The 15,970-nt window shown below is 54.7% G+C and overlaps 17 non-coding genes across 17 annotated transcripts; all 17 read left to right on the top strand.

Moving 5' to 3' along the window:
• Positions 1-70: 70 nt before the first annotated feature.
• LOC126220614 (5S ribosomal RNA) lies at positions 71-189 on the top strand. Its single transcript, XR_007542988.1, has one exon. It is a non-coding gene; the product is annotated as a 5S ribosomal RNA (ribosomal RNA).
• An 844-nt stretch (positions 190-1,033) lies between these two features.
• LOC126220691 (5S ribosomal RNA) lies at positions 1,034-1,152 on the top strand. Its single transcript, XR_007543058.1, has one exon. It is a non-coding gene; the product is annotated as a 5S ribosomal RNA (ribosomal RNA).
• An 837-nt stretch (positions 1,153-1,989) lies between these two features.
• Positions 1,990-2,108, top strand: LOC126220613 (5S ribosomal RNA). Its single transcript, XR_007542987.1, has one exon. It is a non-coding gene; the product is annotated as a 5S ribosomal RNA (ribosomal RNA).
• An 842-nt stretch (positions 2,109-2,950) lies between these two features.
• On the top strand, positions 2,951-3,069 carry LOC126220689 (5S ribosomal RNA). Its single transcript, XR_007543056.1, has one exon. It is a non-coding gene; the product is annotated as a 5S ribosomal RNA (ribosomal RNA).
• Positions 3,070-3,906: 837 nt separating this feature from the next.
• On the top strand, positions 3,907-4,025 carry LOC126220612 (5S ribosomal RNA). The gene has a single exon (XR_007542986.1). It is a non-coding gene; the product is annotated as a 5S ribosomal RNA (ribosomal RNA).
• Positions 4,026-4,862: 837 nt separating this feature from the next.
• LOC126220745 (5S ribosomal RNA) lies at positions 4,863-4,981 on the top strand. Its single transcript, XR_007543105.1, has one exon. It is a non-coding gene; the product is annotated as a 5S ribosomal RNA (ribosomal RNA).
• Positions 4,982-5,818: 837 nt separating this feature from the next.
• LOC126220696 (5S ribosomal RNA) lies at positions 5,819-5,942 on the top strand. Its single transcript, XR_007543063.1, has one exon. It is a non-coding gene; the product is annotated as a 5S ribosomal RNA (ribosomal RNA).
• An 842-nt stretch (positions 5,943-6,784) lies between these two features.
• LOC126220744 (5S ribosomal RNA) lies at positions 6,785-6,903 on the top strand. Its single transcript, XR_007543104.1, has one exon. It is a non-coding gene; the product is annotated as a 5S ribosomal RNA (ribosomal RNA).
• An 837-nt stretch (positions 6,904-7,740) lies between these two features.
• LOC126220743 (5S ribosomal RNA) lies at positions 7,741-7,859 on the top strand. The gene has a single exon (XR_007543103.1). It is a non-coding gene; the product is annotated as a 5S ribosomal RNA (ribosomal RNA).
• An 851-nt stretch (positions 7,860-8,710) lies between these two features.
• LOC126220741 (5S ribosomal RNA) lies at positions 8,711-8,829 on the top strand. Its single transcript, XR_007543102.1, has one exon. It is a non-coding gene; the product is annotated as a 5S ribosomal RNA (ribosomal RNA).
• An 851-nt stretch (positions 8,830-9,680) lies between these two features.
• On the top strand, positions 9,681-9,799 carry LOC126220740 (5S ribosomal RNA). The gene has a single exon (XR_007543101.1). It is a non-coding gene; the product is annotated as a 5S ribosomal RNA (ribosomal RNA).
• An 895-nt stretch (positions 9,800-10,694) lies between these two features.
• On the top strand, positions 10,695-10,813 carry LOC126220738 (5S ribosomal RNA). The gene has a single exon (XR_007543099.1). It is a non-coding gene; the product is annotated as a 5S ribosomal RNA (ribosomal RNA).
• An 856-nt stretch (positions 10,814-11,669) lies between these two features.
• On the top strand, positions 11,670-11,788 carry LOC126220737 (5S ribosomal RNA). Its single transcript, XR_007543098.1, has one exon. It is a non-coding gene; the product is annotated as a 5S ribosomal RNA (ribosomal RNA).
• Positions 11,789-12,639: 851 nt separating this feature from the next.
• LOC126220736 (5S ribosomal RNA) lies at positions 12,640-12,758 on the top strand. The gene has a single exon (XR_007543097.1). It is a non-coding gene; the product is annotated as a 5S ribosomal RNA (ribosomal RNA).
• An 856-nt stretch (positions 12,759-13,614) lies between these two features.
• LOC126220735 (5S ribosomal RNA) lies at positions 13,615-13,733 on the top strand. The gene has a single exon (XR_007543096.1). It is a non-coding gene; the product is annotated as a 5S ribosomal RNA (ribosomal RNA).
• Positions 13,734-14,584: 851 nt separating this feature from the next.
• On the top strand, positions 14,585-14,703 carry LOC126220734 (5S ribosomal RNA). Its single transcript, XR_007543095.1, has one exon. It is a non-coding gene; the product is annotated as a 5S ribosomal RNA (ribosomal RNA).
• An 856-nt stretch (positions 14,704-15,559) lies between these two features.
• Positions 15,560-15,678, top strand: LOC126220733 (5S ribosomal RNA). Its single transcript, XR_007543094.1, has one exon. It is a non-coding gene; the product is annotated as a 5S ribosomal RNA (ribosomal RNA).
• Positions 15,679-15,970: the final 292 nt, after the last annotated feature.

Raw genomic sequence — 15,970 nt, 5'->3', positions numbered from 1 at the left:
AAAACTAACATTTTGTGTGTTGGGAGAAAAGCCGAACGCGAATTCTGCCGTGCTCCTACATTACACGAGTGCCAACGGCCATACCATGATAAATACACCGGTTCTCGTCCGATCACCGAAGTTAAGTATCATTGGGCCCGGTTAGTACTTGGATGGGTGACCGCCTGGGAAACCCGGGTGCTGTTGGCTCCCTTCCTTTTTTTTTTTTTTTGTTTTATGTCGCTACCCCTGCCAGCCCAATTTTCAAACTACCCTTCTGTTGTGACAACGATGCTTCCTTAAGCCTTTTAAACTACTGTAATGGTACGAAAATGCAGTAATTAACTCAGTTTGAGGGAGAATGTGCTAACCAAGTTTGCCAAGAAGACTTTGAAAACGACAAAACAGTACGAATCGGCAGGTGATTTCTGAAATACGTCAGCGCCTATTGTTGTGTAGGAGTGTAGAGTTCCAAATTTGATTTGTAATCACGAATTTGTCCCTTAGTCGTCTCGTCTCGTCTCGTCCCGCAGACGTTTGTCGTGCTTGCGCTGTCATATGGACCACGACCCGAGCGGCAGCGAGCGGCAGTCGAGCAAAGTCGGGACAAGTCGGGACGGGATACGAATGGTGCGAATGCACTGCAAAGTACGCAGACACCTGGTGCGAGGCGAGGCGAGGCGAGGCGAGGCGAGGCGAGGAAGCCCACATCGCTACCAGTGGCGCCCTCCAGCACGACACTGCCACACCCCGCACAGGCCCCCCGCTGGACACCAGGGACAAGATGCGTCCTCCGCTAGTGTCGAAGGCTGCACGCGCCCAGCGAATGACAGGAGGTGCAACGAGCAGCAGTGCGTCTCACACACGCGGCGGTGCGCCCGCTAATTCGGCCGTCGCTCTGCTGGGACGCCGGGCGCGCCCCCCGCGCCGTCCTCGAGGAACTGGCTGTTGCGGAAGGAAGTGCTTTCGTCAAATGCGGCCGAAAACTAACATTTTGTGTGTTGGGAGAAAAGCCGAACGCGAATTCTGCCGTGCTCCTACACATTACACGAGTGCCAACGGCCATACCATGATAAATACACCGGTTCTCGTCCGATCACCGAAGTTAAGTATCGTTGGGCCCGGTTAGTACTTGGATGGGTGACCGCCTGGGAAACCCGGGTGCTGTTGGCTCCCTTTTTTTTTTTTTTGTTTTATGTCGCTACCCCTGCCAGCCCAATTTTCAAACTACCCTTCTGTTGTGACAACGATGCTTCCTTAAGCCTTTTAAACTACTGTAATGGTACGAAAATGCAGTAATTAACTCAGTTTGAGGGAGAATGTGCTAACCAAGTTTGCCAAGAAGACTTTGAAAACGACAAAACAGTACGAATCGGCAGGTGATTTCTGAAATACGTCAGCGCCTATTGTTGTGTAGGAGTGTAGAGTTCCAAATTTGATTTGTAATCACGAATTTGTCCCTTAGTCGTCTCGTCTCGTCTCGTCCCGCAGACGTTTGTCGTGCTTGCGCTGTCATATGGACCACGACCCGAGCGGCAGCGAGCGGCAGTCGAGCAAAGTCGGGACAAGTCGGGACGGGATACGAATGGTGCGAATGCACTGCAAAGTACGCAGACACCTGGTGCGAGGCGAGGCGAGGCGAGGCGAGGCGAGGCGAGGAAGCCCACATCGCTACCAGTGGCGCCCTCCAGCACGACACTGCCACACCCCGCACAGGCCCCCCGCTGGACACCAGGGACAAGATGCGTCCTCCGCTAGTGTCGAAGGCTGCACGCGCCCAGCGAATGACAGGAGGTGCAACGAGCAGCAGTGCGTCTCACACACGCGGCGGTGCGCCCGCTAATTCGGCCGTCGCTCTGCTGGGACGCCGGGCGCGCCCCCCGCGCCGTCCTCGAGGAACTGGCTGTTGCGGAAGGAAGTGCTTTCGTCAAATGCGGCCGAAAACTAACATTTTGTGTGTTGGGAGAAAAGCCGAACGCGAATTCTGCCGTGCTCCTACATTACACGAGTGCCAACGGCCATACCATGATAAATACACCGGTTCTCGTCCGATCACCGAAGTTAAGTATCATTGGGCCCGGTTAGTACTTGGATGGGTGACCGCCTGGGAAACCCGGGTGCTGTTGGCTCCCTTCCTTTTTTTTTTTTTTTGTTTTATGTCGCTACCCCTGCCAGCCCAATTTTCAAACTACCCTTCTGTTGTGACAACGATGCTTCCTTAAGCCTTTTAAACTACTGTAATGGTACGAAAATGCAGTAATTAACTCAGTTTGAGGGAGAATGTGCTAACCAAGTTTGCCAAGAAGACTTTGAAAACGACAAAACAGTACGAATCGGCAGGTGATTTCTGAAATACGTCAGCGCCTATTGTTGTGTAGGAGTGTAGAGTTCCAAATTTGATTTGTAATCACGAATTTGTCCCTTAGTCGTCTCGTCTCGTCTCGTCCCGCAGACGTTTGTCGTGCTTGCGCTGTCATATGGACCACGACCCGAGCGGCAGCGAGCGGCAGTCGAGCAAAGTCGGGACAAGTCGGGACGGGATACGAATGGTGCGAATGCACTGCAAAGTACGCAGACACCTGGTGCGAGGCGAGGCGAGGCGAGGCGAGGCGAGGCGAGGAAGCCCACATCGCTACCAGTGGCGCCCTCCAGCACGACACTGCCACACCCCGCACAGGCCCCCCGCTGGACACCAGGGACAAGATGCGTCCTCCGCTAGTGTCGAAGGCTGCACGCGCCCAGCGAATGACAGGAGGTGCAACGAGCAGCAGTGCGTCTCACACACGCGGCGGTGCGCCCGCTAATTCGGCCGTCGCTCTGCTGGGACGCCGGGCGCGCCCCCCGCGCCGTCCTCGAGGAACTGGCTGTTGCGGAAGGAAGTGCTTTCGTCAAATGCGGCCGAAAACTAACATTTTGTGTGTTGGGAGAAAAGCCGAACGCGAATTCTGCCGTGCTCCTACATTACACGAGTGCCAACGGCCATACCATGATAAATACACCGGTTCTCGTCCGATCACCGAAGTTAAGTATCGTTGGGCCCGGTTAGTACTTGGATGGGTGACCGCCTGGGAAACCCGGGTGCTGTTGGCTCCCTTTTTTTTTTTTTTGTTTTATGTCGCTACCCCTGCCAGCCCAATTTTCAAACTACCCTTCTGTTGTGACAACGATGCTTCCTTAAGCCTTTTAAACTACTGTAATGGTACGAAAATGCAGTAATTAACTCAGTTTGAGGGAGAATGTGCTAACCAAGTTTGCCAAGAAGACTTTGAAAACGACAAAACAGTACGAATCGGCAGGTGATTTCTGAAATACGTCAGCGCCTATTGTTGTGTAGGAGTGTAGAGTTCCAAATTTGATTTGTAATCACGAATTTGTCCCTTAGTCGTCTCGTCTCGTCTCGTCCCGCAGACGTTTGTCGTGCTTGCGCTGTCATATGGACCACGACCCGAGCGGCAGCGAGCGGCAGTCGAGCAAAGTCGGGACAAGTCGGGACGGGATACGAATGGTGCGAATGCACTGCAAAGTACGCAGACACCTGGTGCGAGGCGAGGCGAGGCGAGGCGAGGCGAGGCGAGGAAGCCCACATCGCTACCAGTGGCGCCCTCCAGCACGACACTGCCACACCCCGCACAGGCCCCCCGCTGGACACCAGGGACAAGATGCGTCCTCCGCTAGTGTCGAAGGCTGCACGCGCCCAGCGAATGACAGGAGGTGCAACGAGCAGCAGTGCGTCTCACACACGCGGCGGTGCGCCCGCTAATTCGGCCGTCGCTCTGCTGGGACGCCGGGCGCGCCCCCCGCGCCGTCCTCGAGGAACTGGCTGTTGCGGAAGGAAGTGCTTTCGTCAAATGCGGCCGAAAACTAACATTTTGTGTGTTGGGAGAAAAGCCGAACGCGAATTCTGCCGTGCTCCTACATTACACGAGTGCCAACGGCCATACCATGATAAATACACCGGTTCTCGTCCGATCACCGAAGTTAAGTATCATTGGGCCCGGTTAGTACTTGGATGGGTGACCGCCTGGGAAACCCGGGTGCTGTTGGCTCCCTTCCTTTTTTTTTTTTTTTGTTTTATGTCGCTACCCCTGCCAGCCCAATTTTCAAACTACCCTTCTGTTGTGACAACGATGCTTCCTTAAGCCTTTTAAACTACTGTAATGGTACGAAAATGCAGTAATTAACTCAGTTTGAGGGAGAATGTGCTAACCAAGTTTGCCAAGAAGACTTTGAAAACGACAAAACAGTACGAATCGGCAGGTGATTTCTGAAATACGTCAGCGCCTATTGTTGTGTAGGAGTGTAGAGTTCCAAATTTGATTTGTAATCACGAATTTGTCCCTTAGTCGTCTCGTCTCGTCTCGTCCCGCAGACGTTTGTCGTGCTTGCGCTGTCATATGGACCACGACCCGAGCGGCAGCGAGCGGCAGTCGAGCAAAGTCGGGACAAGTCGGGACGGGATACGAATGGTGCGAATGCACTGCAAAGTACGCAGACACCTGGTGCGAGGCGAGGCGAGGCGAGGCGAGGCGAGGAAGCCCACATCGCTACCAGTGGCGCCCTCCAGCACGACACTGCCACACCCCGCACAGGCCCCCCGCTGGACACCAGGGACAAGATGCGTCCTCCGCTAGTGTCGAAGGCTGCACGCGCCCAGCGAATGACAGGAGGTGCAACGAGCAGCAGTGCGTCTCACACACGCGGCGGTGCGCCCGCTAATTCGGCCGTCGCTCTGCTGGGACGCCGGGCGCGCCCCCCGCGCCGTCCTCGAGGAACTGGCTGTTGCGGAAGGAAGTGCTTTCGTCAAATGCGGCCGAAAACTAACATTTTGTGTGTTGGGAGAAAAGCCGAACGCGAATTCTGCCGTGCTCCTACATTACACGAGTGCCAACGGCCATACCATGATAAATACACCGGTTCTCGTCCGATCACCGAAGTTAAGTATCATTGGGCCCGGTTAGTACTTGGATGGGTGACCGCCTGGGAAACCCGGGTGCTGTTGGCTCCCTTCCTTTTTTTTTTTTTTTGTTTTATGTCGCTACCCCTGCCAGCCCAATTTTCAAACTACCCTTCTGTTGTGACAACGATGCTTCCTTAAGCCTTTTAAACTACTGTAATGGTACGAAAATGCAGTAATTAACTCAGTTTGAGGGAGAATGTGCTAACCAAGTTTGCCAAGAAGACTTTGAAAACGACAAAACAGTACGAATCGGCAGGTGATTTCTGAAATACGTCAGCGCCTATTGTTGTGTAGGAGTGTAGAGTTCCAAATTTGATTTGTAATCACGAATTTGTCCCTTAGTCGTCTCGTCTCGTCTCGTCCCGCAGACGTTTGTCGTGCTTGCGCTGTCATATGGACCACGACCCGAGCGGCAGCGAGCGGCAGTCGAGCAAAGTCGGGACAAGTCGGGACGGGATACGAATGGTGCGAATGCACTGCAAAGTACGCAGACACCTGGTGCGAGGCGAGGCGAGGCGAGGCGAGGCGAGGAAGCCCACATCGCTACCAGTGGCGCCCTCCAGCACGACACTGCCACACCCCGCACAGGCCCCCCGCTGGACACCAGGGACAAGATGCGTCCTCCGCTAGTGTCGAAGGCTGCACGCGCCCAGCGAATGACAGGAGGTGCAACGAGCAGCAGTGCGTCTCACACACGCGGCGGTGCGCCCGCTAATTCGGCCGTCGCTCTGCTGGGACGCCGGGCGCGCCCCCCGCGCCGTCCTCGAGGAACTGGCTGTTGCGGAAGGAAGTGCTTTCGTCAAATGCGGCCGAAAACTAACATTTTGTGTGTTGGGAGAAAAGCCGAACGCGAATTCTGCCGTGCTCCTACATTACACGAGTGCCAACGGCCATACCATGCCATGATAAATACACCGGTTCTCGTCCGATCACCGAAGTTAAGTATCATTGGGCCCGGTTAGTACTTGGATGGGTGACCGCCTGGGAAACCCGGGTGCTGTTGGCTCCCTTCCTTTTTTTTTTTTTTTGTTTTATGTCGCTACCCCTGCCAGCCCAATTTTCAAACTACCCTTCTGTTGTGACAACGATGCTTCCTTAAGCCTTTTAAACTACTGTAATGGTACGAAAATGCAGTAATTAACTCAGTTTGAGGGAGAATGTGCTAACCAAGTTTGCCAAGAAGACTTTGAAAACGACAAAACAGTACGAATCGGCAGGTGATTTCTGAAATACGTCAGCGCCTATTGTTGTGTAGGAGTGTAGAGTTCCAAATTTGATTTGTAATCACGAATTTGTCCCTTAGTCGTCTCGTCTCGTCTCGTCCCGCAGACGTTTGTCGTGCTTGCGCTGTCATATGGACCACGACCCGAGCGGCAGCGAGCGGCAGTCGAGCAAAGTCGGGACAAGTCGGGACGGGATACGAATGGTGCGAATGCACTGCAAAGTACGCAGACACCTGGTGCGAGGCGAGGCGAGGCGAGGCGAGGCGAGGCGAGGAAGCCCACATCGCTACCAGTGGCGCCCTCCAGCACGACACTGCCACACCCCGCACAGGCCCCCCGCTGGACACCAGGGACAAGATGCGTCCTCCGCTAGTGTCGAAGGCTGCACGCGCCCAGCGAATGACAGGAGGTGCAACGAGCAGCAGTGCGTCTCACACACGCGGCGGTGCGCCCGCTAATTCGGCCGTCGCTCTGCTGGGACGCCGGGCGCGCCCCCCGCGCCGTCCTCGAGGAACTGGCTGTTGCGGAAGGAAGTGCTTTCGTCAAATGCGGCCGAAAACTAACATTTTGTGTGTTGGGAGAAAAGCCGAACGCGAATTCTGCCGTGCTCCTACATTACACGAGTGCCAACGGCCATACCATGATAAATACACCGGTTCTCGTCCGATCACCGAAGTTAAGTATCATTGGGCCCGGTTAGTACTTGGATGGGTGACCGCCTGGGAAACCCGGGTGCTGTTGGCTCCCTTCCTTTTTTTTTTTTTTTGTTTTATGTCGCTACCCCTGCCAGCCCAATTTTCAAACTACCCTTCTGTTGTGACAACGATGCTTCCTTAAGCCTTTTAAACTACTGTAATGGTACGAAAATGCAGTAATTAACTCAGTTTGAGGGAGAATGTGCTAACCAAGTTTGCCAAGAAGACTTTGAAAACGACAAAACAGTACGAATCGGCAGGTGATTTCTGAAATACGTCAGCGCCTATTGTTGTGTAGGAGTGTAGAGTTCCAAATTTGATTTGTAATCACGAATTTGTCCCTTAGTCGTCTCGTCTCGTCTCGTCCCGCAGACGTTTGTCGTGCTTGCGCTGTCATATGGACCACGACCCGAGCGGCAGCGAGCGGCAGTCGAGCAAAGTCGGGACAAGTCGGGACGGGATACGAATGGTGCGAATGCACTGCAAAGTACGCAGACACCTGGTGCGAGGCGAGGCGAGGCGAGGCGAGGCGAGGAAGCCCACATCGCTACCAGTGGCGCCCTCCAGCACGACACTGCCACACCCCGCACAGGCCCCCCGCTGGACACCAGGGACAAGATGCGTCCTCCGCTAGTGTCGAAGGCTGCACGCGCCCAGCGAATGACAGGAGGTGCAACGAGCAGCAGTGCGTCTCACACACGCGGCGGTGCGCCCGCTAATTCGGCCGTCGCTCTGCTGGGACGCCGGGCGCGCCCCCCGCGCCGTCCTCGAGGAACTGGCTGTTGCGGAAGGAAGTGCTTTCGTCAAATGCGGCCGAAAACTAACATTTTGTGTGTTGGGAGAAAAGCCGAACGCGAATTCTGCCGTGCTCCTACATTACACGAGTGCCAACGGCCATACCATGATAAATACACCGGTTCTCGTCCGATCACCGAAGTTAAGTATCATTGGGCCCGGTTAGTACTTGGATGGGTGACCGCCTGGGAAACCCGGGTGCTGTTGGCTCCCTTCCTTTTTTTTTTTTTTGTTTTATGTCGCTACCCCTGCCAGCCCAATTTTCAAACTACCCTTCTGTTGTGACAACGATGCTTCCTTAAGCCTTTTAAACTACTGTAATGGTACGAAAATGCAGTAATTAACTCAGTTTGAGGGAGAATGTGCTAACCAAGTTTGCCAAGAAGACTTTGAAAACGACAAAACAGTACGAATCGGCAGGTGATTTCTGAAATACGTCAGCGCCTATTGTTGTGTAGGAGTGTAGAGTTCCAAATTTGATTTGTAATCACGAATTTGTCCCTTAGTCGTCTCGTCTCGTCTCGTCCCGCAGACGTTTGTCGTGCTTGCGCTGTCATATGGACCACGACCCGAGCGGCAGCGAGCGGCAGTCGAGCAAAGTCGGGACAAGTCGGGACGGGATACGAATGGTGCGAATGCACTGCAAAGTACGCAGACACCTGGTGCGAGGCGAGGCGAGGCGAGGCGAGGCGAGGCGAGGCGAGGCGAGGAAGCCCACATCGCTACCAGTGGCGCCCTCCAGCACGACACTGCCACACCCCGCACAGGCCCCCCGCTGGACACCAGGGACAAGATGCGTCCTCCGCTAGTGTCGAAGGCTGCACGCGCCCAGCGAATGACAGGAGGTGCAACGAGCAGCAGTGCGTCTCACACACGCGGCGGTGCGCCCGCTAATTCGGCCGTCGCTCTGCTGGGACGCCGGGCGCGCCCCCCGCGCCGTCCTCGAGGAACTGGCTGTTGCGGAAGGAAGTGCTTTCGTCAAATGCGGCCGAAAACTAACATTTTGTGTGTTGGGAGAAAAGCCGAACGCGAATTCTGCCGTGCTCCTACATTACACGAGTGCCAACGGCCATACCATGATAAATACACCGGTTCTCGTCCGATCACCGAAGTTAAGTATCATTGGGCCCGGTTAGTACTTGGATGGGTGACCGCCTGGGAAACCCGGGTGCTGTTGGCTCCCTTCCTTTTTTTTTTTTTTGTTTTATGTCGCTACCCCTGCCAGCCCAATTTTCAAACTACCCTTCTGTTGTGACAACGATGCTTCCTTAAGCCTTTTAAACTACTGTAATGGTACGAAAATGCAGTAATTAACTCAGTTTGAGGGAGAATGTGCTAACCAAGTTTGCCAAGAAGACTTTGAAAACGACAAAACAGTACGAATCGGCAGGTGATTTCTGAAATACGTCAGCGCCTATTGTTGTGTAGGAGTGTAGAGTTCCAAATTTGATTTGTAATCACGAATTTGTCCCTTAGTCGTCTCGTCTCGTCTCGTCCCGCAGACGTTTGTCGTGCTTGCGCTGTCATATGGACCACGACCCGAGCGGCAGCGAGCGGCAGTCGAGCAAAGTCGGGACAAGTCGGGACGGGATACGAATGGTGCGAATGCACTGCAAAGTACGCAGACACCTGGTGCGAGGCGAGGCGAGGCGAGGCGAGGCGAGGCGAGGCGAGGCGAGGAAGCCCACATCGCTACCAGTGGCGCCCTCCAGCACGACACTGCCACACCCCGCACAGGCCCCCCGCTGGACACCAGGGACAAGATGCGTCCTCCGCTAGTGTCGAAGGCTGCACGCGCCCAGCGAATGACAGGAGGTGCAACGAGCAGCAGTGCGTCTCACACACGCGGCGGTGCGCCCGCTAATTCGGCCGTCGCTCTGCTGGGACGCCGGGCGCGCCCCCCGCGCCGTCCTCGAGGAACTGGCTGTTGCGGAAGGAAGTGCTTTCGTCAAATGCGGCCGAAAACTAACATTTTGTGTGTTGGGAGAAAAGCCGAACGCGAATTCTGCCGTGCTCCTACATTACACGAGTGCCAACGGCCATACCATGATAAATACACCGGTTCTCGTCCGATCACCGAAGTTAAGTATCATTGGGCCCGGTTAGTACTTGGATGGGTGACCGCCTGGGAAACCCGGGTGCTGTTGGCTCCCTTCCTTTTTTTTTTTTTTGTTTTATGTCGCTACCCCTGCCAGCCCAATTTTCAAACTACCCTTCTGTTGTGACAACGATGCTTCCTTAAGCCTTTTAAACTACTGTAATGGTACGAAAATGCAGTAATTAACTCAGTTTGAGGGAGAATGTGCTAACCAAGTTTGCCAAGAAGACTTTGAAAACGACAAAACAGTACGAATCGGCAGGTGATTTCTGAAATACGTCAGCGCCTATTGTTGTGTAGGAGTGTAGAGTTCCAAATTTGATTTGTAATCACGAATTTGTCCCTTAGTCGTCTCGTCTCGTCTCGTCCCGCAGACGTTTGTCGTGCTTGCGCTGTCATATGGACCACGACCCGAGCGGCAGCGAGCGGCAGTCGAGCAAAGTCGGGACAAGTCGGGACGGGATACGAATGGTGCGAATGCACTGCAAAGTACGCAGACACCTGGTGCGAGGCGAGGCGAGGCGAGGCGAGGCGAGGCGAGGCGAGGCGAGGCGAGGAAGCCCACATCGCTACCAGTGGCGCCCTCCAGCACGACACTGCCACACCCCGCACAGGCCCCCCGCTGGACACCAGGGACAAGATGCGTCCTCCGCTAGTGTCGAAGGCTGCACGCGCCCAGCGAATGACAGGAGGTGCAACGAGCAGCAGTGCGTCTCACACACGCGGCGGTGCGCCCGCTAATTCGGCCGTCGCTCTGCTGGGACGCCGGGCGCCCGCTAATTCGGCCGTCGCTCTGCTGGGACGCCGGGCGCGCCCCCCGCGCCGTCCTCGAGGAACTGGCTGTTGCGGAAGGAAGTGCTTTCGTCAAATGCGGCCGAAAACTAACATTTTGTGTGTTGGGAGAAAAGCCGAACGCGAATTCTGCCGTGCTCCTACATTACACGAGTGCCAACGGCCATACCATGATAAATACACCGGTTCTCGTCCGATCACCGAAGTTAAGTATCATTGGGCCCGGTTAGTACTTGGATGGGTGACCGCCTGGGAAACCCGGGTGCTGTTGGCTCCCTTCCTTTTTTTTTTTTTTGTTTTATGTCGCTACCCCTGCCAGCCCAATTTTCAAACTACCCTTCTGTTGTGACAACGATGCTTCCTTAAGCCTTTTAAACTACTGTAATGGTACGAAAATGCAGTAATTAACTCAGTTTGAGGGAGAATGTGCTAACCAAGTTTGCCAAGAAGACTTTGAAAACGACAAAACAGTACGAATCGGCAGGTGATTTCTGAAATACGTCAGCGCCTATTGTTGTGTAGGAGTGTAGAGTTCCAAATTTGATTTGTAATCACGAATTTGTCCCTTAGTCGTCTCGTCTCGTCTCGTCCCGCAGACGTTTGTCGTGCTTGCGCTGTCATATGGACCACGACCCGAGCGGCAGCGAGCGGCAGTCGAGCAAAGTCGGGACAAGTCGGGACGGGATACGAATGGTGCGAATGCACTGCAAAGTACGCAGACACCTGGTGCGAGGCGAGGCGAGGCGAGGCGAGGCGAGGCGAGGCGAGGCGAGGCGAGGAAGCCCACATCGCTACCAGTGGCGCCCTCCAGCACGACACTGCCACACCCCGCACAGGCCCCCCGCTGGACACCAGGGACAAGATGCGTCCTCCGCTAGTGTCGAAGGCTGCACGCGCCCAGCGAATGACAGGAGGTGCAACGAGCAGCAGTGCGTCTCACACACGCGGCGGTGCGCCCGCTAATTCGGCCGTCGCTCTGCTGGGACGCCGGGCGCGCCCCCCGCGCCGTCCTCGAGGAACTGGCTGTTGCGGAAGGAAGTGCTTTCGTCAAATGCGGCCGAAAACTAACATTTTGTGTGTTGGGAGAAAAGCCGAACGCGAATTCTGCCGTGCTCCTACATTACACGAGTGCCAACGGCCATACCATGATAAATACACCGGTTCTCGTCCGATCACCGAAGTTAAGTATCATTGGGCCCGGTTAGTACTTGGATGGGTGACCGCCTGGGAAACCCGGGTGCTGTTGGCTCCCTTCCTTTTTTTTTTTTTTGTTTTATGTCGCTACCCCTGCCAGCCCAATTTTCAAACTACCCTTCTGTTGTGACAACGATGCTTCCTTAAGCCTTTTAAACTACTGTAATGGTACGAAAATGCAGTAATTAACTCAGTTTGAGGGAGAATGTGCTAACCAAGTTTGCCAAGAAGACTTTGAAAACGACAAAACAGTACGAATCGGCAGGTGATTTCTGAAATACGTCAGCGCCTATTGTTGTGTAGGAGTGTAGAGTTCCAAATTTGATTTGTAATCACGAATTTGTCCCTTAGTCGTCTCGTCTCGTCTCGTCCCGCAGACGTTTGTCGTGCTTGCGCTGTCATATGGACCACGACCCGAGCGGCAGCGAGCGGCAGTCGAGCAAAGTCGGGACAAGTCGGGACGGGATACGAATGGTGCGAATGCACTGCAAAGTACGCAGACACCTGGTGCGAGGCGAGGCGAGGCGAGGCGAGGCGAGGCGAGGCGAGGCGAGGAAGCCCACATCGCTACCAGTGGCGCCCTCCAGCACGACACTGCCACACCCCGCACAGGCCCCCCGCTGGACACCAGGGACAAGATGCGTCCTCCGCTAGTGTCGAAGGCTGCACGCGCCCAGCGAATGACAGGAGGTGCAACGAGCAGCAGTGCGTCTCACACACGCGGCGGTGCGCCCGCTAATTCGGCCGTCGCTCTGCTGGGACGCCGGGCGCGCCCCCCGCGCCGTCCTCGAGGAACTGGCTGTTGCGGAAGGAAGTGCTTTCGTCAAATGCGGCCGAAAACTAACATTTTGTGTGTTGGGAGAAAAGCCGAACGCGAATTCTGCCGTGCTCCTACATTACACGAGTGCCAACGGCCATACCATGATAAATACACCGGTTCTCGTCCGATCACCGAAGTTAAGTATCATTGGGCCCGGTTAGTACTTGGATGGGTGACCGCCTGGGAAACCCGGGTGCTGTTGGCTCCCTTCCTTTTTTTTTTTTTTGTTTTATGTCGCTACCCCTGCCAGCCCAATTTTCAAACTACCCTTCTGTTGTGACAACGATGCTTCCTTAAGCCTTTTAAACTACTGTAATGGTACGAAAATGCAGTAATTAACTCAGTTTGAGGGAGAATGTGCTAACCAAGTTTGCCAAGAAGACTTTGAAAACGACAAAACAGTACGAATCGGCAGGTGATTTCTGAAATACGTCAGCGCCTATTGTTGTGTAGGAGTGTAGAGTTCCAAATTTGATTTGTAATCACGAATTTGTCCCTTAGTCGTCTCGTCTCGTCTCGTCCCGCAGACGTTTGTCGTGCTTGCGCTGTCATATGGACCACGACCCGAGCGGCAGCGAGCGGCAGTCGAGCAAAGTCGGGACAAGTCGGGACGGGATACGAATGGTGCGAATGCACTGCAAAGTACGCAGACACCTGGTGCGAGGCGAGGCGAGGCGAGGCGAGGCGAGGCGAGGCGAGGCGAGGCGAGGAAGCCCACATCGCTACCAGTGGCGCCCTCCAGCACGACACTGCCACACCCCGCACAGGCCCCCCGCTGGACACCAGGGACAAGATGCGTCCTCCGCTAGTGTCGAAGGCTGCACGCGCCCAGCGAATGACAGGAGGTGCAACGAGCAGCAGTGCGTCTCACACACGCGGCGGTGCGCCCGCTAATTCGGCCGTCGCTCTGCTGGGACGCCGGGCGCGCCCCCCGCGCCGTCCTCGAGGAACTGGCTGTTGCGGAAGGAAGTGCTTTCGTCAAATGCGGCCGAAAACTAACATTTTGTGTGTTGGGAGAAAAGCCGAACGCGAATTCTGCCGTGCTCCTACATTACACGAGTGCCAACGGCCATACCATGATAAATACACCGGTTCTCGTCCGATCACCGAAGTTAAGTATCATTGGGCCCGGTTAGTACTTGGATGGGTGACCGCCTGGGAAACCCGGGTGCTGTTGGCTCCCTTCCTTTTTTTTTTTTTTGTTTTATGTCGCTACCCCTGCCAGCCCAATTTTCAAACTACCCTTCTGTTGTGACAACGATGCTTCCTTAAGCCTTTTAAACTACTGTAATGGTACGAAAATGCAGTAATTAACTCAGTTTGAGGGAGAATGTGCTAACCAAGTTTGCCAAGAAGACTTTGAAAACGACAAAACAGTACGAATCGGCAGGTGATTTCTGAAATACGTCAGCGCCTATTGTTGTGTAGGAGTGTAGAGTTCCAAATTTGATTTGTAATCACGAATTTGTCCCTTAGTCGTCTCGTCTCGTCTCGTCCCGCAGACGTTTGTCGTGCTTGCGCTGTCATATGGACCACGACCCGAGCGGCAGCGAGCGGCAGTCGAGCAAAGTCGGGACAAGTCGGGACGGGATACGAATGGTGCGAATGCACTGCAAAGTACGCAGACACCTGGTGCGAGGCGAGGCGAGGCGAGGCGAGGCGAGGCGAGGCGAGGCGAGGAAGCCCACATCGCTACCAGTGGCGCCCTCCAGCACGACACTGCCACACCCCGCACAGGCCCCCCGCTGGACACCAGGGACAAGATGCGTCCTCCGCTAGTGTCGAAGGCTGCACGCGCCCAGCGAATGACAGGAGGTGCAACGAGCAGCAGTGCGTCTCACACACGCGGCGGTGCGCCCGCTAATTCGGCCGTCGCTCTGCTGGGACGCCGGGCGCGCCCCCCGCGCCGTCCTCGAGGAACTGGCTGTTGCGGAAGGAAGTGCTTTCGTCAAATGCGGCCGAAAACTAACATTTTGTGTGTTGGGAGAAAAGCCGAACGCGAATTCTGCCGTGCTCCTACATTACACGAGTGCCAACGGCCATACCATGATAAATACACCGGTTCTCGTCCGATCACCGAAGTTAAGTATCATTGGGCCCGGTTAGTACTTGGATGGGTGACCGCCTGGGAAACCCGGGTGCTGTTGGCTCCCTTCCTTTTTTTTTTTTTTGTTTTATGTCGCTACCCCTGCCAGCCCAATTTTCAAACTACCCTTCTGTTGTGACAACGATGCTTCCTTAAGCCTTTTAAACTACTGTAATGGTACGAAAATGCAGTAATTAACTCAGTTTGAGGGAGAATGTGCTAACCAAGTTTGCCAAGAAGACTTTGAAAACGACAAAACAGTACGAATCGGCAGGTGATTTCTGAAATACGTCAGCGCCTATTGTTGTGTAGGAGTGTAGAGTTCCAAATTTGATTTGTAATCACGAATTTGTCCCTTAGTCGTCTCGTCTCGTCTCGTCCCGCAGACGTTTGTCGTGCTTGCGCTGTCATATGGACCACGACCCGAGCGGCAGCGAGCGGCAGTCGAGCAAAGTCGGGACAAGTCGGGACGGGATACGAATGGTGCGAATGCACTGCAAAGTACGCAGACACCTGGTGCGAGGCGAGGCGAGGCGAGGCGAGGCGAGGCGAGGCGAGGCGAGGCGAGGAAGCCCACATCGCTACCAGTGGCGCCCTCCAGCACGACACTGCCACACCCCGCACAGGCCCCCCGCTGGACACCAGGGACAAGATGCGTCCTCCGCTAGTGTCGAAGGCTGCACGCGCCCAGCGAATGACAGGAGGTGCAACGAGCAGCAGTGCGTCTCACACACGCGGCGGTGCGCCCGCTAATTCGGCCGTCGCTCTGCTGGGACGCCGGGCGCGCCCCCCGCGCCGTCCTCGAGGAACTGGCTGTTGCGGAAGGAAGTGCTTTCGTCAAATGCGGCCGAAAACTAACATTTTGTGTGTTGGGAGAAAAGCCGAACGCGAATTCTGCCGTGCTCCTACATTACACGAGTGCCAACGGCCATACCATGATAAATACACCGGTTCTCGTCCGATCACCGAAGTTAAGTATCATTGGGCCCGGTTAGTACTTGGATGGGTGACCGCCTGGGAAACCCGGGTGCTGTTGGCTCCCTTCCTTTTTTTTTTTTTTGTTTTATGTCGCTACCCCTGCCAGCCCAATTTTCAAACTACCCTTCTGTTGTGACAACGATGCTTCCTTAAGCCTTTTAAACTACTGTAATGGTACGAAAATGCAGTAATTAACTCAGTTTGAGGGAGAATGTGCTAACCAAGTTTGCCAAGAAGACTTTGAAAACGACAAAACAGTACGAATCGGCAGGTGATTTCTGAAATACGTCAGCGCCTATTGTTGTGTAGGAGTGTAGAGTTCCAAATTTGATTTGTAATCACGAATTTGTCCC

This window comes from Schistocerca nitens, unplaced genomic scaffold, assembly GCF_023898315.1.
Source record: "Schistocerca nitens isolate TAMUIC-IGC-003100 unplaced genomic scaffold, iqSchNite1.1 HiC_scaffold_203, whole genome shotgun sequence".
Taxonomy (NCBI): Eukaryota; Metazoa; Arthropoda; class Insecta; order Orthoptera; family Acrididae; genus Schistocerca; species Schistocerca nitens.
The sequence above is the reverse complement of the archived record's forward strand: the minus strand, read 5'-3'. Positions and strand labels throughout refer to the sequence as shown.